This window comes from Pleurodeles waltl, chromosome 12 (genome assembly GCF_031143425.1).
Source record: "Pleurodeles waltl isolate 20211129_DDA chromosome 12, aPleWal1.hap1.20221129, whole genome shotgun sequence".
NCBI classification, from domain to species: domain Eukaryota; kingdom Metazoa; phylum Chordata; class Amphibia; order Caudata; family Salamandridae; genus Pleurodeles; species Pleurodeles waltl.
This window is the reverse complement of record NC_090451.1, coordinates 474529002-474552057: the sequence shown is the minus strand read 5'-3', so window position 1 is coordinate 474552057 and position 23056 is coordinate 474529002. Positions and strand designations below refer to the sequence as shown.

Here is a 23056-nt window from a genome sequence, read left to right as displayed (position 1 = left end):
TGTTGATGTTAACGCGTCCCTTTATGATAATTTATTACACATTAGGACTCGTTTTAGGCCAATGAATCTTTTGACACAGTTGAGAGACACCTTAGGGCGAGATAGCTAATCAATGTCAATCAATATGTCAATAATGTCATATTTATCACAACAATACATTTTACTTTAGTCAAAGTCATTAATCAAATCAAGACACCACCATGACCTTGGAGTCATGAATAACCACACTGTTTAGTCGAATTTTACGAGTTTTATTCCCTAATAGTTACAATTCTAAAAGCAGGTGTGTTAATCTCAAAACCAAGAAACACAATAACATAGTCACAATATGGCAACTCTGATAGGATTTCACTAAGGCAAGAATTGCGAACATCAGAACAGAACACAACGTGTACATAAATCAACTTTAGCAGAGTATCATCAACGCGTCAGTTCAACAAAGCATAGTTTCAGTCATTTGTCTATTTGCGTCAGTTGTAGTGAACCCCTGTCCTAACCACTGGTTAGCATTAGCATGTTGGGCTTCATGCAAAAAAATTTAGAACACCAATTTGGAAAACATCTAGCTATGGTCTCTGACAAAAGTAAGCAGTTGGTACCTAGAAAGGAAAAGCAAACAGACAAATCACAATTGTATTGTCATAGTTACCCTCCAAGGTTTAGGTCAGCACTCAGGTTCAGTCTTCGTCTTCAGGACATCAGTCTAATCGCCATCAGTCAAAATTCAGCTCCAGGGCAAAAGGGGCACTTCCCTCATAAGGAGGTAAAGTGTAAAATGGGCAATCTAAGGGCGAGGATGGTTTTAAGTAAACCAACAAGTCACCAAACAGAGTGACAAAGTTTCTGGATAAAATCAATAGCATTCCCTACCTCATTCTAAATGGCTCCCCGTGTCATGGGTTTTTATCCCTTTTTCGTTGTACATTCCCCTAAAATTCTATTGGATTTTAGTTATACCCCACTATCTTTATCCAATTGGAAAATGTATTATGTCATTAATCTTTCACCCCATATTGTTTTACAAGCTTTTCATTGGTCCACATGATTGGCGTCTTCAGAGGTAGCACGTCTGGTATGATTTCATCTTTCTGTAATTCTTTGCACATCTTTGGTCAGTAGCTCCATTGTCTTCACTAGTTTGAACGACCTTGTACATTACATCAATCTACACTGTTGCATTTTGATTAGCAATTTCTACAAGCAATGGGGATTTCATGGGAACGGATCTACTATGGTTACATTTAGGCTCTAGTTTTGAAGAAAACAAGGGGTCATGTCCTTTTGCGAGTCAGCACACTGAAAGATAGGAAAAATAAGTTTCATATGAGAGCCAAGCAGCTAAGCTTCGGCTCATGCTAACTGAAGGCCTACAAGGGTTTCAGCACAAATTCAATAACGCAATCATTAATAATTAGTACAAAGCCACACTTTAGTATCATATTTTATCAATATTAGTCTTTTCTATTAGTTCCCGTATACATTGGCGGCCACTCCCCATGGTCACATTTCAGGTGCACGTTTAAACAAAATACATTAATACAATTACTTAAGCGGCATTATCACACACTAGCTCATAAGCATTTCATGTTAATATAGATTATATGAGCTACGCTCTCTCATTGACCATCACCAGGTTAGCCCTTGTGCCTCGCCTTAACCTTGTGTGTTTGCCAATCTTTCTGGGGCTATTCTGGGGTACTGTACTTTCTGTCTGTGAAGTGTTCAATTCAAGAGATATCCCAGAAGAACTGGGGAGGGCAACATCACAGGAGATGAGGGTTCCAGAGCCACAGCTGGAGACAGGCCAAGTGTAGCACCAGAGTTCAATGAAAGTCTTTTCTCCCTGAGGGGTATTTCTGTGCTAATTATACAGATGGCCCTTTCCAACAAACTGTCAATATACGTATAATATAAGTACTGATGGCCGGGAGAGTGGAGGGAACACCTGTCATTTTCTTTTTCCCCATCCTTTATGCCTGCTGTCTGCAATAAACAGACAGTAAAGTCAAAGCCAAGCACCTCAACTTACTCAAATGACAAAAACAGGGGTTGCCAGAAAAAAGAGAAAGACAGTTATCTTCCAATTGGCTGAGCCAAGGGGGGCAGCCGAACATACTCTGAACTCTGACATACGCACACAGTCTTCTCCCGCACCCAGGCGTGCTTGGAAATAGCATTTTTCAGCACTGAGGTAGCAGCAGCAGGCAATGTGTGCATCACCACCTCCTGTGGCGTAGCGAGGTGGGAGCTGGAGTCCTGTAGGTGGCCCCCGATGTCCAAACTGCCTGAAAACACATCACGTGCTGCGTGAGGGAAGTGCTCCTGTCAGCCCTCAGGCAGCAGCAGTGGGTGGGGCAGAGCTTGCTTCGGAGCATCTCAGAGCGAAGCTGTGCGGGAGCTGGAGCCCAGTAGACAACCCCCCCCAATTTAAAGTGCCTGAAAACATGTCCTGTGCTGCATGAGGCAAGTGCACTTGTCAGTGTTGGGCAGCATTTAAATTAGGTTAGTGTTGCAAGACTTTCCCTAATGTTAATGATTATTGGCTCATGATTGTATTGGGAAATTTCCCTTTCCTGTAATATGGCTCACCTGGATTAATTAAGCTGGGCTTGTAAACAAGATCTTTCTCTTGCCTTGTTTACTATAACACCACTCCTGCCATCCAGTGGTAATCCGATCCTATGGTTATAGTTAGACCTGGCTTTTTGACAGGGTCATCCCCAAACTTTTTGCCTCCTTCCTCCTATTTTTCCTGATCTGTTCTTGTTGGCTTTTGAACTCTGGGCACTTTACCACTGCTAACCGGTGATAAAGTGCATATGCTCTCTGTGTAAATTGTACTGTTGATTGGTTTATCCATGACTGGCTATTTAATTTGCTTGTAAGACCCTAGTAGAGTGCACTATATGTGCCTAGGCCCTGTAGATTAAATGCTACTAGTGGGCCTGCAGCACTTGTTGTGCCACCCACTTCAGTAGCCCATTAACCTTGTCTCGGGCCTGCCATTGCAAGGCCTGTGTGTGCAGTTTCACTGCCACTTCGACTTGGCATTTAAAAGTACTTGCCAAGCCTAAAACTACCCTTTTTCTACATATGTCACCCCTAATGTGTGCCCTAGGTAACCCCTAGAGCAGGGTGCTGTGTGGGTAAAAGGCATGACATGTACCGGTGTAGTTTAAATGTCCTAGTAGTGTAAAACTCCTAAATTCATTTTCACACTACTGTGAGGCCTGCTCCCTTCATAGGCTAACATTGGGGCTGCCCTCATACATTGTTGAAGTGGCAGCTGCTGATCTGAAAGGAGCAGGAAGGACATATTTAGTATGGCCAGAATGGTAATACAAAATCCTGCTGACTGGTGAAGTCAGATTTATATTACTATTCTAGAAATACCACTTTTAGAAAGTGAGCATTTCTTTGCACTTAAATCTTTCTGTGCCTTTCAATCCACGTCTGGCTAGGTTTAGTTGACAGCTCCTTGTGCATTCACTCAGACACACCCCAAACACAGGGTACTCAGCCTCACTTGCATACATCTGCATTTTGAATGGGTCTTCCTGGGCTGGGAGGGTGGAGGGCCTGCCCTCACACAAAGGAATGCCACACCCCCTAGCGGGACCCTGGCAGACAGGATTGAACTGAAAGGGGACCTGGTGCATTTCTTAGCCACTCTTCGACGTCACCCCCACTTCAAAGGCACAATTTAGTATAAAACAGGGCCTCTGCCCTACCTCATCAGACACTTGCTGGAGAAGAAACCTGAACCAGAAACTACATACTGCCAAGAAGAACTGCCTGGCTGCTCAAAGGACTCACCTGTCTGCTTTCTACAAAGGCTGCTGCCTTGCTGTTGGCCTGCTGCCTTGCTGAACTCTTGTCTGGCTGGATAATTTTTGCCTCCTGTTCCCTGAAGTCTCAGAACCAAAAAAACTCATCACTGACACTTTATATCACTTTTTAGTGATATCTTTACAAATTCATATTGCCTCTTTGATCGTTTTGACCTGCAAATACCCAGATAAATATTATATATTTTTCTAAACACTGTGTGGTGTATTTTTGTGGTGCTATATTATGTTATTGTATGATTTATTGCACAAATGCTTTACACATTGCCTTCTAAGTTAAGCCTGACTGCTCAGTGCCAAGCTACCAGAGGGTGGGCACAGGATAATTTGGATTGTGTGTGACTTACCCTGACTAGAGTGAGGGTTCTTGCTTGGACAGAGGGTAACCTGACTGCCAACCAAAAATCCAATTTCTAACAGTTATCCAATGATTTCTGGTGCAAAAATCCCTAGCTTTGCCTTGTGCACAAATATATCTGATTGCCACTTTGTGGACCACTCATAATTTCCAAACCATTCTTTCCTTTTCTGTTGATTTTCTGGTATCAGCCATAGCTCAACTTTTCTTCTTTTTGCCGTAGGTAGATACACAAAGCCTTACATTAACAATCATTGCCTTTTTTGTGCAATGTGTTTATTAGTCCAAGTTGATAATCGGTATTACAAATTGTAATGCGCTATCGTAACACCTAACTCTATGAAGCTCAATATACACATATATTCCAGCTATACAACACACTGCCTTTAGCGTTACCTCTTGACAGATGTAATAGGTGAAATTGTGCTCTATTAAAAACGTTATGAACAACCTTAATCAAATAATGAATGAAATCTTATCGAGAAACACTGCACAGTCGTAAATGTGACACAGATTTATATGCAGCCAGCGCTACAAAAAACGGTTAAAAAAACCGTCAAATGAGCAGAAATTAGTTTACATGACAGCAATGTATTACCCGAGTATTAATCCAGAATAAATAGTTCCCATATATGCCCCGATTAATTGAAAAGCAAGATACAAACTATAGAAAGATTAAGTAATTAGAACATTAAAATTAGCAACAATTGTTGTTTTTATATTAATATAAACCTGTATGCCGAACCTGGCCAAGTGAAATAAGAACTGGCACAGGGGCACAGATTATTATTGGCATAATTGTTTTGGTCATGACCTTGCATGACCGTGGTTTCACTTCTTAATTGCTCATCTTCCCCCTCCCCATCACCCAGTGCACACTAACCCCTTTTTTTTGCCTTTTTATGATTTTGAAGCATTCCACTCTTAAGCCTTCATTAAAAGATTTTCCACAAAAGATATCCAGAACAAATTCGTGTTATTTTTTTCTTTATGTTCGGGTTCCTAAATGTACCCAGGGTTTGTGAATTGCCCTGGAGGAAAATAAGGAAATGGCAACAAAAAACAGGTTTGTTGTGCTAGGGCACTCTTATACCAGCTTTCATGAACAGTTATAAAAATATTTTTTTTTCACCACAATTTTTGCATTTTTCTAAGTGGTAATCTTTATTTTGTGTTTTTATGGTTTCTATCTTGCCGTTGGTTACGGGGAAAGAGATGTGAACATGCAAAGCTGTACATTTCTGAAACAGACACAATTCCAAATTTAGCAAAGGCTCTTTTGAGCCGATAATAGTTTTGGCCAATAAAATTATTGTTGAATTATACAGAAAACTAATGAAGTTGGTGAAAATAGAAATCTTCCACAATGCTCTACCCTGCATTTTTGTGCCCCGATAGCTGATCCTCAAAAGAATCATACTGTTACGTACTGAGGGTGTTCCAATTGCAGAGACATAAAAAGGTTTGTTGGTTGTTTAGAAAAACGTGATACTGTGAACCATCAATAAAGCTGCAGTTCTTAATGATTTTCAATAATTACCAACCATGTAGCATCGAATAAAAGACAGAAAGTCCCCGGTATCATGGCCCGACATACAAGAGGCCTTTGGCCTAATCGTTAGAGGCAACTACTCCACTAAACCACTAATTCAAAAACTCAGTTGGACCAAAACTTCAGAGTGTTGTTAGAGGGTACGCAGAAGTAGAAATTATAAAGGATGCCCTACAGAAGAAAGAAAATTAGAGAATAAAAGCTGTGCAGACACCCAGGTTAATTGCAGCAATTAACTAAATGTTCATATGCTTAATCAAATATAAAACAGTCACTTTTAGAAATTGGTTGCAATTGTCAACGTCATTTAAATACCAGAGACTTGAGTACTCTGCGCAAGTGTTTGGAAGTTGAAGTGAAGCAATTATTACTTATCTACAGCAGTAGCTGCACAAAAGGAGGGTCAAGACAACCCACAAAATGAAGGAACTGAAATCCCCAGTGTAAATTCACTATTGGTTTCTATACATATGGATGGGGTTTTCCTTTTTTTAAGAAATCCATGTGGAGCATCAAGAAATGGTGGCATGTAAAACGTTTTTTCAAAGTTGAAACTTCTGATGCACAAGTTTAGTTATTTTCCTTTTGTTATGGCTCAGCCTCATCTTCTGCACTGTCAGATGTCCATAATGTTAAAGTGTCCTGAAGTAACTGCGTAATGAGTGTATTGTCTTTGTAGGAGTCTTCCTTTAGGGTATCAGTTTCGGCAATTACATCATCAAAAGCAGTTTTAGCCAGGAATGTTGAGAATTTCATAGTAAAAAAACAGAGAAATTAAGGGCTAGCCCCTGTGTTGGTTGCATCTCCCTCTTGCTGAAATCGAAACCATCCTAATAGGCCTGCTGCCAGGACTTTATCATTTCGTCATGGGCTTGATCCCATGCAACTTCGGCTTGGTACCGGTCGTAGTCTCCCTTCATCTTTAGATTGAAGACTTTGCTCTCAGAATTCTCAGACTTCACTATCAAATAGGGGTCCAACAAATGCAGCACATCTTTGCATATTTCCTTGAGCACTTACTCTGCCTTATCTCGGTACTGCCACACCGTATCACACTTCTTGTCATTGCCTTTGGTCTTCTGTTCGATGCTGGAGATGAACCTCCGTGCGGATCATTGCAACCCCAACACGTTTTTGTAGGCCATGGATAACAGGCTGCACTCCACGTTGATGAGTTCACTCCCCTCCCCAGTGACAGTCTTCATGCCGAAGCCATGTTATCGTTACACTCTACCTACTTGGCCAACTTGGCCTTCTGGATGTGCTTAAGGTGCTCTTGTTTGTAGGCCTTTCCTGTGTTGGTGGACCCTGTCTATGGCGGGCAGAAGGGCGATTCACAAACTGGGGCTGGTGACCTTCACCTTCTCTGCTAACCATACCAACCATATATCAATTCATAAAGTACAATTTAATGAATGAGAAATGGGTAATAAGGAAATCTATGAAATGTTTCCAAGATAATGAGTATATTTTTACTCCTAATTTGGAGTTACTCATATTATGTGATTCAGAGAGTGTTTTGCAAAATGTGTTCCTTCTCACAATCTGACTTACATTTGTCAAGAATCCACAGAAATTCACTAAATAATAACATTTTTTCAGTTTTTTGTGTTCCCATACTTCTCTGGATAAAACAGTACCATACATATGTGGGTGGGCAGAAAGTCCTCCAGACTACCAGGCAAAAGATTTAGAAAAAGAATAGGGTGCAAGGATTGCCTGTCTTGAACTTGGCTGTACCCACCCCCCTAACCAAAGCACCATTCCTTCTGTTCCCTTAGAGAAGTAGTTTGGAGGATTCACCTCCAGTCTTTCTGCCCTAAGGGTCACAACGCCCACTACACACCAGTGATTTTTGTCCAAAATAGGAATAATGAAGGCATCAACCAGCCTTGGCACTGGGTCCTACATTTGACACCAGTCTTTCTGTCACATGGCAGAGGCAGAATAGAGGGTTTATTCCTTTTTACTACTGAGCCAGATACCCAACCTAAGCCTAAAGAATCCAAATTACCTCACACTTGCCATTGTCCATTGTGATGGCTGTATAATTTTGGCTCTGGTCCCTATAGGTGGCAGAAAGTTTGTTTGGGTTCCAGGGTTGCCAGTTATAACCCAGTGCCAGGAGGGGCCAGCCTCCACTCCACCCCCAAAAAACATATCAGAACCAGAAATATACATGTGGTGTACCATGCCTGCCTGTGCCATGGCACACAATTAGATTTACCTACCACATACTGGGACATGGCAATTGATTACAAAACAAAGAAAATGCTGTCCTCAGCAAATGTGGAAACTCTGAGAAGTGGAGACTGCATTAGTATAAGTCAAGTCACAGGACAATACTGTGGCTCACTCTTTCACTCTATGTGGACCACACTCTAAAAGGGAGCAAGACAATGCCTAGCAGGTGGGTGCAGTGTGGTATTGCACCCATGTGAAGGGGCTAAAAGGATGTCCCAGAGTTAGGCAAAGATTAATTGGGAAAAAGTATGAAGACTGCAGAGAATGGAACCCTTGTGGCAGATTCACCAGAAACATTAGTTGGGGCAGTGATTAATTTGTAAATAAAAAGATGCGGTGCTCAAAGCTTTCCTCTGAAACATGCAGCTGCTTCAATTAAATGTGCGAGCACAGAAAGCTAAGGCAGCATAATCCTAAAGTCATCTTGGGCCTCTTTTATGCATTTACAGCCTTAAGTTGGGGCTCGATTTTTTTTTCTTCCTGAGCAAAGGAGCCAGAGTCAGCACAAAAGGGAATTTCAGAGCTTACACTTTTGATTGGCAATGCATTATCATCAGTTGCATTTGGCATTTCGCTCTTGCATAGTTCATCATCTGGTGCTGGGTTGTTTGACCGTTTTGTTTTCCCCTTCTCAGTTCTATCGGATTTAGATTCCCAGTTGGTATTTGTGGCTGTCCTGTTCTTGTATTTTCTATGTCATCTTCTACTTGTCTTCAATAAAATGGGCACTTCAATCTACATGGTGTCTGGGCTCCACTCCTGTATTCTGGTCAATATTGGATCTCTTTAAAGTATACCATTGCCTGGGGGCTGGTGAGTGATTTCAATATCTATTCTGCCAATACATCTATTAAGTAGCATTTACAACGCATTTCTATGTCATCTAAATTTCTATGTATCTGATGTCAAGATTTCCACTAGGGGTGGGCAGTGAGCTCCGCTGGTGGAGTTTGCAAAGTTTTTCCCACTCCGCACTCCGCTTAGAGTGCGGAGTTCAGAAAGACTGAGCAGAGCGGAGTTTTTTCCTGGTTTGCGCTCGTTAACCTTAAGTTGGCGAGCACGAGTGAGGAAAATCAGCACCTCCCAAGGAGATGTTTCAATGCGGGAGGTCGCTGATGGTCGCTACCACCCATATTGAGAAGTCTTACATTGATGAAGTTGCTGCTCAAATAGAAAATCTACTCGAGCAGCAGAAAATAAGCAGCGCCCTCTTGTGATGCATGTGGTGCCATTCGTGCTGATTTTTTCAGCATGGGACAAACACCTGGCGCCGTGACCTAATGCACTCTCCTGCTTGCAGAACTCTGCGTAGAGCTGGGAGTTTTTTGGTCACTTTGCACAGTTCCACCCAGCTGAACTTTACAAACTCCACCCAGGCCTAATTTCCACTTAACAGTCAAAGTTGAGTTTTCCACTGAGCTGAAAGGTACCACCAGTACCTGTGTCCTTCATAACCTATCCCTTCCACTTTAAGCCCCAAAATCCTGACTGAAGTGTTCCCACCTCAGACTAGACTGGGCACAAGGATGGCTGGGACTAACAATGGGTCCAATCCATAGGTCTGTGAGTCTAACTTCCCTGTGGCCCACTCCAAAGTGACACCCTCAGGGGAGTTGTGTCCTAGGTGGGGCCCATAGTCAGTGTGCCTCCCGATAGGACCATTGCCTCTGTGTCTTCATCTATAATGCAGCATGGGATGAAGTCTAAGTGTTCCCTCATGTGCATGGGACCAAGGCCTATACAGAAGAGGAAACAACCCACAGTGGTCACACTGGTGCCAGATGTGCACTCGCACAGCTAAATATTTCAGAGGGGGATGAACATACATCAATAGCCCATTCTATCATACCAAAATACCCTGGGGTGTAAAGAGCAGACACAAATGCCTATTTCACCTGGGAAATCATTTTCCATTATTTTCCCCTAGTGTACTTTCTTCACTCCACAGAAAGGAATAAACCCTTCAATGTGCTCCACAGGGAATCAGAAAGACTGGGGGATAAGGGTGAGAGATGCTGTCTGGTGTCATTAGGGAAGGCTTATTCACCATTCTCTATATATTAATAAAAATAAAATATCTGGTGTTTAGTGCGCTTTCTGCCACTATTTAAATAGACAGAATAAATATACAAAACAGTGATGGATCGAATGTTTGAATTAATCTCACCCACTGTTAATCACTGGGTCTGCAGCCCAGCTCAGCCACCTTAGTTTGGGCCCAGTTGTATGCAAATCAGTCTCGACCCTGCTCCAGTAGGAACAGTTCAGCCCAAACTGACAAGCCAAGCAACCCAGGACCAGTTTCCTGGACTTACTGTGCTACTGCATCCAGCTGTTCATGGCTGAAGAGTCTTAACTATGGCTACTTCCTTGTATTCCGGTTCACGGAGGTCCTGGCCTGGTAGTTTGGGCTATACTGTACCCTTGAGGAGCCAGGTCAAGACTCATTTGCATATAGTTGGGTCCAAACTAAGGTGGCATAGTGGGCAAAAAGCAATGGATTGGGATGCAGCCCCAAGCAATTGTCAGTGGCTGAGATTAATTCATGCATTCCATCCATCACCTTGTTTTTTGTTTTCTTGTTTTTTTTTTTGCATTTGATGCCCTAAATGTGCCGCTTATGGTCAGACGTGGATCCCGGGCTCACTCTGCCACTGTTCCAAGTTATACCTGGCTTAAGAGCCCTAATTATTGCAAAACCGGTTCTAGGTTGCTTCTGTACTGGGTCAGTGAGGACCTGGCCAGGCAGCCCTGTCTGGACTGTTCCTTTGAGGAGCACGGTCAAGACTGATTTGCATATGGTTGGGTCCAAACTGAGGTGGCATGGTGGGTGAAAAACAATGGATTGGAATTCAGGCATTCCATTCATCACCTTGCTTTTTTGCACTATTTAGGTAGGGCAGATTTTGGGAAAACCCCTCAAACTGTCCTTTGGGGGAAGAAAGACATGCAGAAAGACATTTTGAGATTTAGGGGTGGGGCATGCACCCTTCGCCACCTCATTCTATTTTTCTTAACAAAAAACTAATACTAAGGTGTTTAGCTCACTTTTTTTGCCACATGGGGTGCGCAGGTTGGACCAGGTGGGATAAAACCTGCTTCAGGCATAGCATTTGGTCCAATGCTCCATCATACTTTTAAAGAAATTAATTCTTGATGTACAGTGTGATGTCTGCCCCTCTGAGGAGGGTAGATTGAGGTAAATCCCCACTGTACCCCACAGAGGAGCAGAAATACTGTAAGAACACAAGCAATGGGGATGTGATCCAATGTCAGGACAGGCTGTTCCCTGCCCTACTGTCTTTTTTTTTAATTTATTTTTTATAGAAAGGGAATCACTGGTGCCTGGTGCCCCTATAGGGTTTATAAATTACAGACAAACCATGCAGGGGTCAGAAAGACTCTATGAGCAGTAGGGTTTTGTGTGTGGCCTGATATCAGTATGGGCAGCACCATCTCATTCTTTTTTAACTTAGTTACTTCCTGGTGCCTAACTGACTGCAGTGCACCTTAGCTGGAATTGGCCATGCCTGGGAGTAACTCCCAAATTGAAGCCACCCTTGGTGGCTAGTGGGAAGCTCTCTCTGAGGATGCCATCCTGTGGTGATCCTGAAGCAAGGATCCACTAAGGAGAAGTACTGTTAGAAAGGGGATATTCCCAGAAATGGCACCTCTCCCTGGGCTGTGGCTGATTTCAGTTTCAGTTTTAATTATGTCAGTACTCATGATGGACCGCGTGCCACTGAAGTAACAAAAATGCACTTTAGGAGCAAGGAAAGCTCATTCCCTCCAGCCTGAAATGAGTATATATTAAAGAAATACCGATTTCGTACTTCTAGGTCAGGGGTTGTGACATTATTCTCATCTGTATGTAAGGTGTGTATCTTAAATATTCCTTAAAGAGTTTGAAAGTGATGCTTTTCACAACCTTTTCTGAGGTTCATGGAAAGCGTGCACAGTTCACAATCATTATGGAATTTATCACCTGAGAACATCTGGTGAGAACTGGTGACCCTAAGAAGGGAAACGTAGTAAATCTACATCCACGCAGGTATGCTGATTTACTTCTTTTTTTGCAGTTTTGCAATTCAACAACAACAGAAACTGAATGTAACATTGGACAGGCTGAGTGGATAACTTTCTATATTGACCCTGATGTAAGGACAAAATCCACCTTGCCCTCTAAGTAGTAAATCAGGCATTCTTTCTTTTGGAAAAAAATAATTGCAATAGGTTGGAAAATCCAAGTGAGGATAAAGAGGAAGAAGTATGGAATGGTGTCTGAAGCTTCTGGTTCCACTGAATCTGAAGCCACTCTGGAGCTTGACTGTGGAGGATTAGTTTTTGTCCCTCTCAGATATCGCAAAGCTTGGTTGTATTTAAGAGGGGGTTACAGGGATATCTGTGGCTGAAGCCATTAACTCTCATTCCTTTAGCACCAATGATAAATATGACACTTTCCAGTGGTATTTATCTGCTATTCATTCCAAGACAGCCAGTGCAGCAGCATCTGTGCCATATACATCATATGCTTCTATCGCAGAGAGCATCTGCAGGAGGCCTTTGAGGACTTACTAATTTAAGTATTGCACCGATGTTAAAGACTGAAAACACAATAGTTTGCTTCACCAAACATCTGGAATAATCTTTAATAGGAATAGGGGCATTAGAAGCTCAGTTGCTTCGAGTAGAGAAATGTCTTAGTAATTCCAACGTGCAGTCAAAAAAACAATGAACACAGAACGGATGATGTTGATACTACAGCAGATGACTTTAGACATTGCTATTTTAGGTGCACTAATCTGTTGGTACTTAGCACTCTCAAGAATGTGAAGTGGTTAATGTGAACTCAGGTTTCTTTGCTTTTGAAAGCATTCCCTGAAGTGAGGCAGTGCGTTTTTCACAACAGGTATTAAGGATGCATCCTCATCTCTTCGATCCACATAAACTACCACACACCACTAAACTAGCTTGGGTCGTGTCATGATGGACTGCGCTAGCTCAGTGCTTGATTTTTGTTTGTGCGAAGAGTCTAAACTTCATACACATAATTCAGAACCTCTCTGAGTTAATGCATGAACTTTAAATAGAACAAGTTGGAAACAGTGAGCAAAGTGTACAAAGTTCATATATTGTCTTGGAGAAATACAGAGTTACCTGTTTGAGCTTTAGACATCTGAATGCCAGAAAACGGGCACTCAGACAGTGCAGCCCATCATGATATGGCCATGGTGTCTTAGTTGCTGGAGTTTATGGCAATATAGGAGAGTTGGAGTAGGGTTGTTAGTGACAGGATATTTACAGTGAACGTAGCAGTTCGAAGGAATATTTTGGGAATAATTTGAAAAATAGTGACAGATCTGATGCTAAATACATACCTGTTCCCATATAATATTAATTATGTAAACAAGGATACTCAAGATATGTTCATATCCAAAGAGGTTAAGGTATAAAGCCAGATAATCTTTGTAGACAAAGAAATACATATTACATGTGGTGCTCATTGCCCTTTGCAACATCATATGTTTAACTAAATGATGGGCACTGCTCAAGACATATCAGTTTTAGTTATTGATGTTTGTTCGACCAATGATTCATGAAAGCAGTGTGCAACATATTTGTTACAGCTAGGTGTTGCTAATTTGTTCATGTGGTTTTTATACAGACCTTGTGCTGATGACCTTATTCTAGAATTAGCTCGGGTATGTGAATCCTACACTTCTTTTATTTATACATGCATAGTTGTACATCCAGATGTAGAGTGGCTATTCAACAGTTTATTATATCATTGAATATTCGAAATAGCTGAAGGTGGCTTCAGAATAGAGCATTGACATACATTTTATTCATCCTGCCATCAGCTGTATTAGCATACTGATTTTGTCCTCACACCAAATTTATTTTGTGCTGTGCTGTGGTCACTGTGCACCTTATTGTCTCATCCGACCGTGTTTTCATTTTTCACAATTGCAATGTGTCAGCTGCTGATAATGAACCAAGAAAGTAGTAATTCCTGAATAATTTAGTAAATGATTTATTGAACAGGCAATATATAGACAACCAAACGTGTGCATGTTATTTGATGAATGGAGGCACTGCAACCCACATAATGGATCAGGATATTCTCAAAGCTTTCTCCTGTAGATTATTTATAACTTTCCTACGAAGAGCTAATACTATGCTACAAGTGATGGGTGCTCCAAGAATCCCAGGCCATGGGAACATTAAAGTAAGTCATTCAGAATGTTAAATCCCTGATATCAGACAATATGGATTCCTTGTTCTCAGTTTATTAATGAGAAAGAATAAGAATAGTGTGAAAATATTCATAAAAGAGATGGACTACAATTATTTTTTTATATTTTTACCTATCATAATATTAAGTTTGTAGTAACACTGAACACATGTGTTTAGTGCTTTGATGGTGCTCAGGATTCTATGGCAAGGATGGCAGCACAGATTATGTTATTTACTCAGCATCCCAAGGAACATAATCACAGCAACACAATAAATACAACATCTAAGATCCTTGAAACAAATATTAGTCTGCCTATCAACATCGTGATATTCCATACAAAACTGTCTTCAAGAAAAAGAACATCTTCTTTCTTTGTTGCTGGGCAGTCAGATTGGCGCTTTTCCTTGGTGACTATTCTATGATGGTATATTTTGTAGCAATATGCAATGGGTTATTCTTTGCAGAAATGAACTGATCGTTAACAGGAATGAGTTGTTGATTGACTTTCCTCCTCTATATATGGAGTGATTGGAGTGCTTTTAGCAATGGTAATAAAAGTCACTGTGACTGTGAGGATGTAGCCTCACAGATAGAGTGACTGCGAGCAGAGCATAGAGTCTCTCCATAGGATGAATTAGTGGGACCAATGGCAAGTGGGTGTTGGTATTTCAGCACCACTAGGGGCACTGTGCGGTTGGGCAATGCACTTCCTTGCATCTCATTTGTCTTCTAGAAGAGACAAGAAGGAAGTGCTTATTTCCTGTAGCATGGCCAATTTTCAAATGGCATCAATTAAAAATGTAATATACTCATTTGTAAATAGGGAACAATACAGACCTCGTCCCGAAGAATTTCATTAAGATTGCAGGCCTTTACTAGAATCATCTTTACTTGAGCTGTGTAACAGAAAAGCAGGGTGAGGAGCCAGCTCACAATGTTTGCCCTTTATATCCAAGAATGGTTCCATTTAAGGAGGAATTAGCCAATTTGGACCCTCAGGCCAGAAATTACTGTAGGACAAAATTGCAGGAGTTCTACCACTGAAAAGATATTAACTCAAGATGAGACACTAACATTTATCAAAGACACCGACCACCTCTGTTTGCAGGAAACATGAGCACTGTCTCTGTTCCAGATACCAGGCTTCTAACTTCTGCACAAACCGCCTACTAAAACAAATCACTTTGGATGTCCATCAGGGGGCCTTGCAATTTACAGAGCCACAACTGCAAATCTTGACAATGCCATAGCCAAAACGGACTGCCCATCATTCCTAGCAGCCACAATCAAGGGGTGTAGTCTTAACTAGAGGGCCAGCTCAATTCTGTTAATTAACGTGTACTTAAATATCCATTGAAGGAATGTATGTCGGAACAACGCATGCTGGAACAATGCATGCCTGAACAACGAGGTTGGAACAACGACCGCGTTGTTACCACTAATGCCTTTACCACGAATGCCTTAACAATGATTTTTCGTTGTAAAGGCATTCCTGGGAAAGGCATTAGTGATAGGCATGCATGGTTCCAGCATGCGTAACCCCTGACCCCCATACCTAAAAATTACTGCGACCCCCCACCCCCTCCCCTAAAACCACACCAACTTCCCACCCTTGCCCCTAAAACTACCCCAACCCCCACCTTGTCCCTAAAATTACCGCGACCCCCACCCTGCCCCTAAAACAACCCCAACCCCCACCCCATCCCTGAAACCTAAAGTACCCCAAACCCCACCCCCACCCCCAAAATCTAAAACCACCCTGCCCCTAAAACTACCCAGAGCCCCCCACCCTGCCCCTAAAACCTAAATCCTGCCAACCCCCCCACCCCAGCCCTAAAATTAGCCGACCCCCAACCCACCCCTAAAACCTAAAACCACCCCAACCCCCACCCCTAAAACAATCCCCAATCCTCACCCCATCCCTAAAACCTAAACTACCTCAACCCCCACCCCTAAAACCTAAAACCACCCCAACATCCAGCCCCTAAAACTACCCCGTGCCCCCCACCCCGCCCCTAAAACTTAAACCCCCCCAACCCCCACCCCACCCCCAAAATTACCCGATCCCCCAACCCACCCCTAAAACCTAAAACCACCCCAACCCCCACCCCTAAAACAACCCCAACCCCCACCCCATCCCTGCAACCTAGACTACCCCAACCCCCACCCCTAAAACCAAAAACCACCCCAACACGCCTGCCCCTAAAACTACCCCGAGCCCCCCACTCCACCCCTAAAACCTAAAACCCCCGAACTCCCCAAGCCCGCCCCTAAAATTACCCAACCCCCCAACCCACGCATAAAACCTAAAACCACCCCAACCCCCACCCCTAAAATTACAGCAACCCCTCACCCCGCCCCTAAAACCTAAAACCACCCCAAACCCCACCCCTAAAACCTAAACCAACCCAATCCCCCACCCCACCCCTAAAAACCTAAACCACCCCGACCCCCACCACCAAATACTAAAAATACCCGACCCCCACCCTGCCCCTAAAACTAAAAATACCCCTCCGCCAAACCTAAACTGACCGACCCCCACCCCTAAAACTAAAAATACCCCTCCCCACCCTCCCCCAACTCCTAAACCATAACCGCCCGACGCCCCCCTCCCCTAAAACTAAAAATACCTCGACACCCACCCCCGCCCCTAAAACTAAAAATACCCCTCCCCTCCCCCGCCCCAAACCTAAAACGCCCCAACGCCCCCTCCCCTAAAACTAAAAATACCCCTCCCCAAACCTAAACCGACCGACCCCCACCACTAAAACAAAAAATACCCTGACCCCCCACCCTCGCCCCTAAAACTAAAATTACCCCTTCCCTCCCTCCCCACCCCTAAACCTAAACCGCCCCGACGCCCCCTCCCCTAAAACTAAAATACCCCGACCCCCCCTACCCCTGCCCCTAAACCTAAACCGCCCGACGCCCCCTCCCCTAAAACTAAAAATACCCCGACCCCCCTTCCCCTGCCCCTAAACCTAAACCGCCCGACGCCCCCTCCCCTAAAACTAAAAATACCCCGACCCCCCACCCCTGCCCCTAAAACTAAAACCCCAACCCTCCACCCCACCCCAAAAACTAAAAATACCCGACCCCCCAGCCCCTAAAACAGCCCCACTCACCTGACTCATTGCGTCGTCCTCCTCAGTTGACTCCCTTGTTCTGTGCCTTAACCACTCATGTGCGTGGTTCAGCACATGCATGGTTAAGGCACAAAACAACGAGGTTGTGGTTAACAAAAGCATTGTTCCGCTTTCGTTGTCCACGACTTTGTTGTTACGGAGTCGTGGTTCAGGGCGTTTTCCCCATTGAAGTAGTGGAAAACCATGATTTCACTGACACTCACTGGCTTAGGCCCTGCTTTAGATTTTGGTGGAGGGGTTGCTTTGTCACAACGGTGCCTGATATCCCTTCTGCTGAAATCCAAATCCCATGGGATTTAGATGTTGCTGGATGGGATATCTATCACTGTTGTGTCAGAGTAAACCCTCAGCAGAATATAAATCAGACCCTTAATCTGCACATTTCCCGATTATGATAACAGGTCATTTTAACATACTCAGCTTAGATGACACAGCAGAACTGAACCATGATTTTAGTCCTTTTTTTATGAGGGAACATACCAGCCTGGTTAAAAACCCATGAACCTACCTCCTTGCATTATAATTATGCCTGGACAGAATAATTAATTCCACCGGTGAAATAAGAGGAATTTGGTAACTCTGCGTTACTCCTGTAATGTAGAATTACTTTTAATTTCCACCGTTTCACAGGTATAATTAATCTGCAGTAGCTTAATTGTTTCTAAGAGGGCTGGAAGAGGGAGCAGTACCTCTTTGTTTAAAAATCACTGCAGATTCAAGTTTAATCTGCAGTGGTTTCTACACATAGAGGATTGTTCTCTCTTGCTGCCCTGTTTTGAAACAATCACTGCAGTACACACCCTTCGGCTCCCTTACATACTCTGCAGTAATTACTGCAGAATTTGCAAAGGTGCCGAAGGGAGATGCACTGCAGTGATATTTAAACAGTGTTTTTTAAACATAGTGAGACTGCTTCCTCCTTTCGTCCTGTTTGAAAATAATTGCAGTGCATACCCCTTGGTGCCCTTACATACATATGGGCATATTTAAAATCCCCTAGCATCACCTTGCGCCACCATAGCATGATTTGTTTTAATCTAAGGCAGCGCTAAGGTGGCTGTTTTCCTGTGCCGTATTTACAAAGTGGGCCACTTTGCAATCTCTTCCGCCTCATGATGCCTCCGTCTAGCATAATGTATGCAAGGGCCGCATTCTGACACAGGGAGCCCTGAAAAAATGGCGCAGTGAAGTCGACAACTTTTCATTGCACCATTTTTTCCATCATTTTAAAATTATGCACTCATTTTAATGAATGGGTCTCCCTGTGCTTTGCTGCATTATTGTCAGAATTTTTTATGCAAGTGCAGCAGAGTGCCACAGTAGCGTCAAAGATTATGTTGTTAGGAGGGGTAGGGGCAATACAAGAAAAGTGAAGCATCAGGATTGATGCGCCACTGTCTTGTAAATATGCACAATAGTTTGCAAGGGCACAAAGGGGTATGGACTACAGACTGATATGTAATGGTTTCTAAAGTTTAGGAACCAGTGCATCCCACCCGGCAGCGGTGCCCTTACATACACTGCAGTAATCACTGCAGAGTATGCAGGGGCGCTGAGTGGTATTTGGCTGCACTATTTTCTTATTATAAAATGCATTGCTGCGGCTATGAAATACAGTAAGGATACAACTAATCAGCATGCTTTACAGCAGCTGAGTAGCAAAAGGAAAGCCCTTTGCACTCCACTGTGGAAGTTAGAGGCAAATTATGTGGAATCGGAATGGACATATTTATTTTCCTTCTTGTCGTGCAGAACCCAATAGACATTTTGGCTCTTCATTAACACATTATATAATAAATCTGTCATCAGAGGGACTGACATCCCAACAACAAAATGGGTAGAATATGTACAGACGCTATATGTAGATATTGACTCTACAGTCTGCGACAGTGAATCTCACAAATGGCAGGATTAGACCCAGGCAGTGAAGATGCAATAACTGGGTCTGCAGTATTTAATCAAGATTCTGTCTATGAAGCCATCAAGACTATGAACACCAAAGGAGCCTCAGGTCCCAATGGCCTACAAAGTGCACTTTTCATGTCCAATATAGACTGTTGGGCTAACAGCCTCACTCCCCTGTACGCGGACTGCTTCCAACCACAGAGGTCCAGCAATTTTGGAAGGATCCATTTTCCATCCAATTCACGTAAAGGGGAGTTAGGTAATCGCAGGGAACTATTGGTTAACCGTACTGTTAGATGTAAAGGCTAAAATCGATGCTAAAATTCTATTTCATGAACTTGAATCATGTGTGGCTGAAGCTTATAATATGGCCTTTTATCAAACCAGATTTAGACAGCATTCCTCCACCATCGACAATATTGTTGCCATACATATTTGGCCTCTAGTGCTTCTCTTCCTTCTCGGCTACAGCTATTTGCATACTTTGTAGATTACACCACTGCGTTGATTGCAATCAACTCTGGCCAAAATTGGCAGAAGAGGGCAAACTTGCAACGTTGCTTAGAGCAATCATCTGATTGTCCTCAGTTACGTGGGTCTGTGTCAAGACAGGCCCAGACAACTCAGCGACCAAACAAATTCTGACTGCACAGGGGGTAAAGGAAGCATGTGTTCTGGCTCCTATATTGTTTAAACTTTAAACCTCAGACATAGGTTCCTTACTTGTCAGGGCAAACTCAATCCTACCAAAGGTCAGCTCCATCAGGCTTCCAATGATCCAATACGCCAATGATATGCTTATACTAGATCATACAAAAGTTGGTCTGCAATGTGCTCTTAACGAGCTCCATCCTTCCAATACTGTGAATAAACTAGTGGTGAATCCAGATTAAACAAATTATTTTTGTCAGTTACAAAAACAAGAGAAGCTTAAGATGGGGCTGGGTAACCAATTGATCTCTCAAACATCCAAGTAAAACAATCTTGGGGGCTTTTTTACAACCCCCTTGCACCACTGGAGCTTCACTTTAGCAATGATCCAGTAGCACTGTGCCCTTTTCCATATTTACAAGGTTGCATCTAGCCACTTTGAATGGCTTAACAACACCTTGTAAATATGTGCCTCAGATGCAATTTTCTGTGGAAGAGGGGAGTGCAATGGGTGTTGCTGTGGGTGTTTCCAATCAACACCCATTACATTTGACACTGCCCCAGATTTATGAGAAATAGTGAATCTGAGGGAGCACCAATAACTAATGCCACCCCAGGGGTGGCATTAGAGTGGTGCAACGAGGAGAAATACTTTCATATCTCCACGGTTTTGCTTTTTATATGTATGCTGCATAAGAGGCTGTGAGCCATGCCAAGGGTTCAGGACCCGAAAGGTACCACCTGGGGTGCAGCAACTCACTGCAGCTGGATCCAGTAGCTGGTTGGGGATCCTTTAATATCTCTGAAGCTCAGATCAGGAGACAAACAGAATAGCCCTTTGAGTCACTATAGGGTCCTGGATTCAAGATGAAGCTGCAGGTCCAGTTCTTCTTCCTGGGGGCAAAAGGTCAGCAGGTCAACACAGCAGGACAGCAGATCCTTGGAGCAGCCGTCCAAAAGAGCGGCTGTCCTTGTAGCAGCACTGACGTCCTTCTCCCTGGCAGAGTATCCATAGGCCCAGAAGTGTACTGAGGAGTTGGTATATGGGGTACTTCTTTTATACACACCTGTGCCTTTGAAGTGGGAAGAAGCTTCTAGAGGCATGCCTTTGAAGCAAACTGAAGGCTTGCCTTCCCTGCCTGGCCCCAAACTAGCTGCAGCCTTATGTGTGGAGACAGGATATAGCCTATTCAAGTGTAAGTGGGCCTGTGCCCAGCTCCTCCCTCCCATCCTGCCACTGATGGTCCATCCAGTCACAACTAAGCTCCCATTGGGTGTGGCTGTCTGGGAGTTATACACAAAGCCCAACTATCAGCTACACCAATGAAGTGACTAGATACAGGTAGCAGGCAACAAATGTCTAAAGAAAGTGGTAACTTTCTAAAAGTGGCATTTTCAGAATTGTAATTTAAAATCTGACTTCACCATAAATTAGAATCTCATATTAAGATTCCAGAAACACCAAACATGAACCAGTTCAGATTTAGGAATTGCACCTATAAAATATAATGAGGTAATTCCAATGTTCTCCTATGAGACACGTAGGTCTTACAGTAGTGAAAAACACACTTAAGTGATTTTCACTACTAGGACATGTAAAACGTAAACGTACATGTCCCATTTTTTAAATACATTGCACGCTGCTCTCTGGGCTGTCAAGGGTCTGACCTAGGGGTGACTCATATGTATTAAGAAGGAAGGTTTGGGCCTGGCAAAAGGTTTATTTTGCCAGCTTCAAATGGCAGTTTAAACTGCACACACTGGTTCTTCAATAGTGGGCCTGATGCATATTTACTGGGCTACTTAAGTGGGTGGCACAATCAGTGCTGCAGGCCCACTAGTAGCATTTAATTTACAGGTCCTAGACACATTTAGTGCCACTTTACTAGGGACTTACAAACAAATTAAATATGCTAATTGGGTATAAACTAATGTTACCACGTTTTAAGCAAAGAGCACAACCACTTTACACTAGTTGGCAGTGTTAAAGTGTGCAGAATACCAAGGCCAACAAAATCTTAGTTAGCCAAAACAGGAGGTCTGAAGGCAAAAGTTAGGGGGTGACCATGTAAAAAGGGCCAGGCCCAACAGTGCTGATGTGGAAGGAGTTAAAGAGAGCCCTGAACAAGAGATATGCTTCATTAAGGCAACTGTCCAAACTGGTAGGACTCACGGCTTCACACTTCGGAAAAAGGCTGTGTTACATGATGGACATAGGCTTGACCGAAGAGGCCAGGATAAAGACCAAGTGGGCATTGGATCACATGGAAGCTTGTAATGATGGGACCATTTATGGTTCCATGACAGACATGGTCATAGAATCAGACATAAGCCATTCTGCCTTGGGAGCTCAATGTGAAGACGTTCCCACTAGCATCTGGCAGGATTATTCTCTGTAACATGCCTGATGAAGGACAAAGTCTCATGCTCGGTTAGAGAAAACCCTTTTATGGATTGTAATATTCGACTAACAAATTAATCCATTGGAAATAAACAAGTGGAGGTGTCTACAACACACATCTTAGAGCTACATAGTGACCTGAACACCATGCTCAAACTGCCAGTTAACATCTATTTTGTAATACTCTAAACTTTGTGGTTTGTTCTTGTCACCTTACTCTCGCCTCACTGTACCTTTTACTGCCTATACTCCTCCTCCTTTTATTACAGCCTACTATACTCCATTGGGGTACCATGTTCTTGACAATGCCATGGTTCTATGTGCCTCAAACAAATTATTATTTCTACTGACCATTTTACTGATAAGTGATATATATTACTAATGAAACCAAGCTCCCTCTTTTAGCAAATAGTCAAACATCAAAACTGGGCGTGTAGCTAACTTATGGGATTGTACAATATCACAGCCTCTGGTAAAATCAGTACTACCAAGGACACCGAGGAGAGAATTTGGTAATTACTTCTCCATTTCATTTGCTCAATCCAAGAAACATAAACACAACAAACAAACAACAAAGCACTTATTCGAGAGGAAACAAATTGGAGGCCCCCGGAGGCTGGGCAGTGGCGGGTGAGAAAGCCAGACCTCTACATGCTGTGTGGGTGGGAACTTCCAGATTAGCAAATGCACCTCAGGCCACTGGTGGGAAAATA

The 23056-nt window shown here is 43.0% G+C and overlaps 1 pseudogene; it reads right to left on the bottom strand.

Moving 5' to 3' along the window:
- Window positions 1–6346: 6346 nt before the first annotated feature.
- Window positions 6347–23056, bottom strand: part of LOC138267138 (14-3-3 protein beta/alpha-1-like) — a 38871-nt pseudogene continuing 22161 nt past the window's right edge.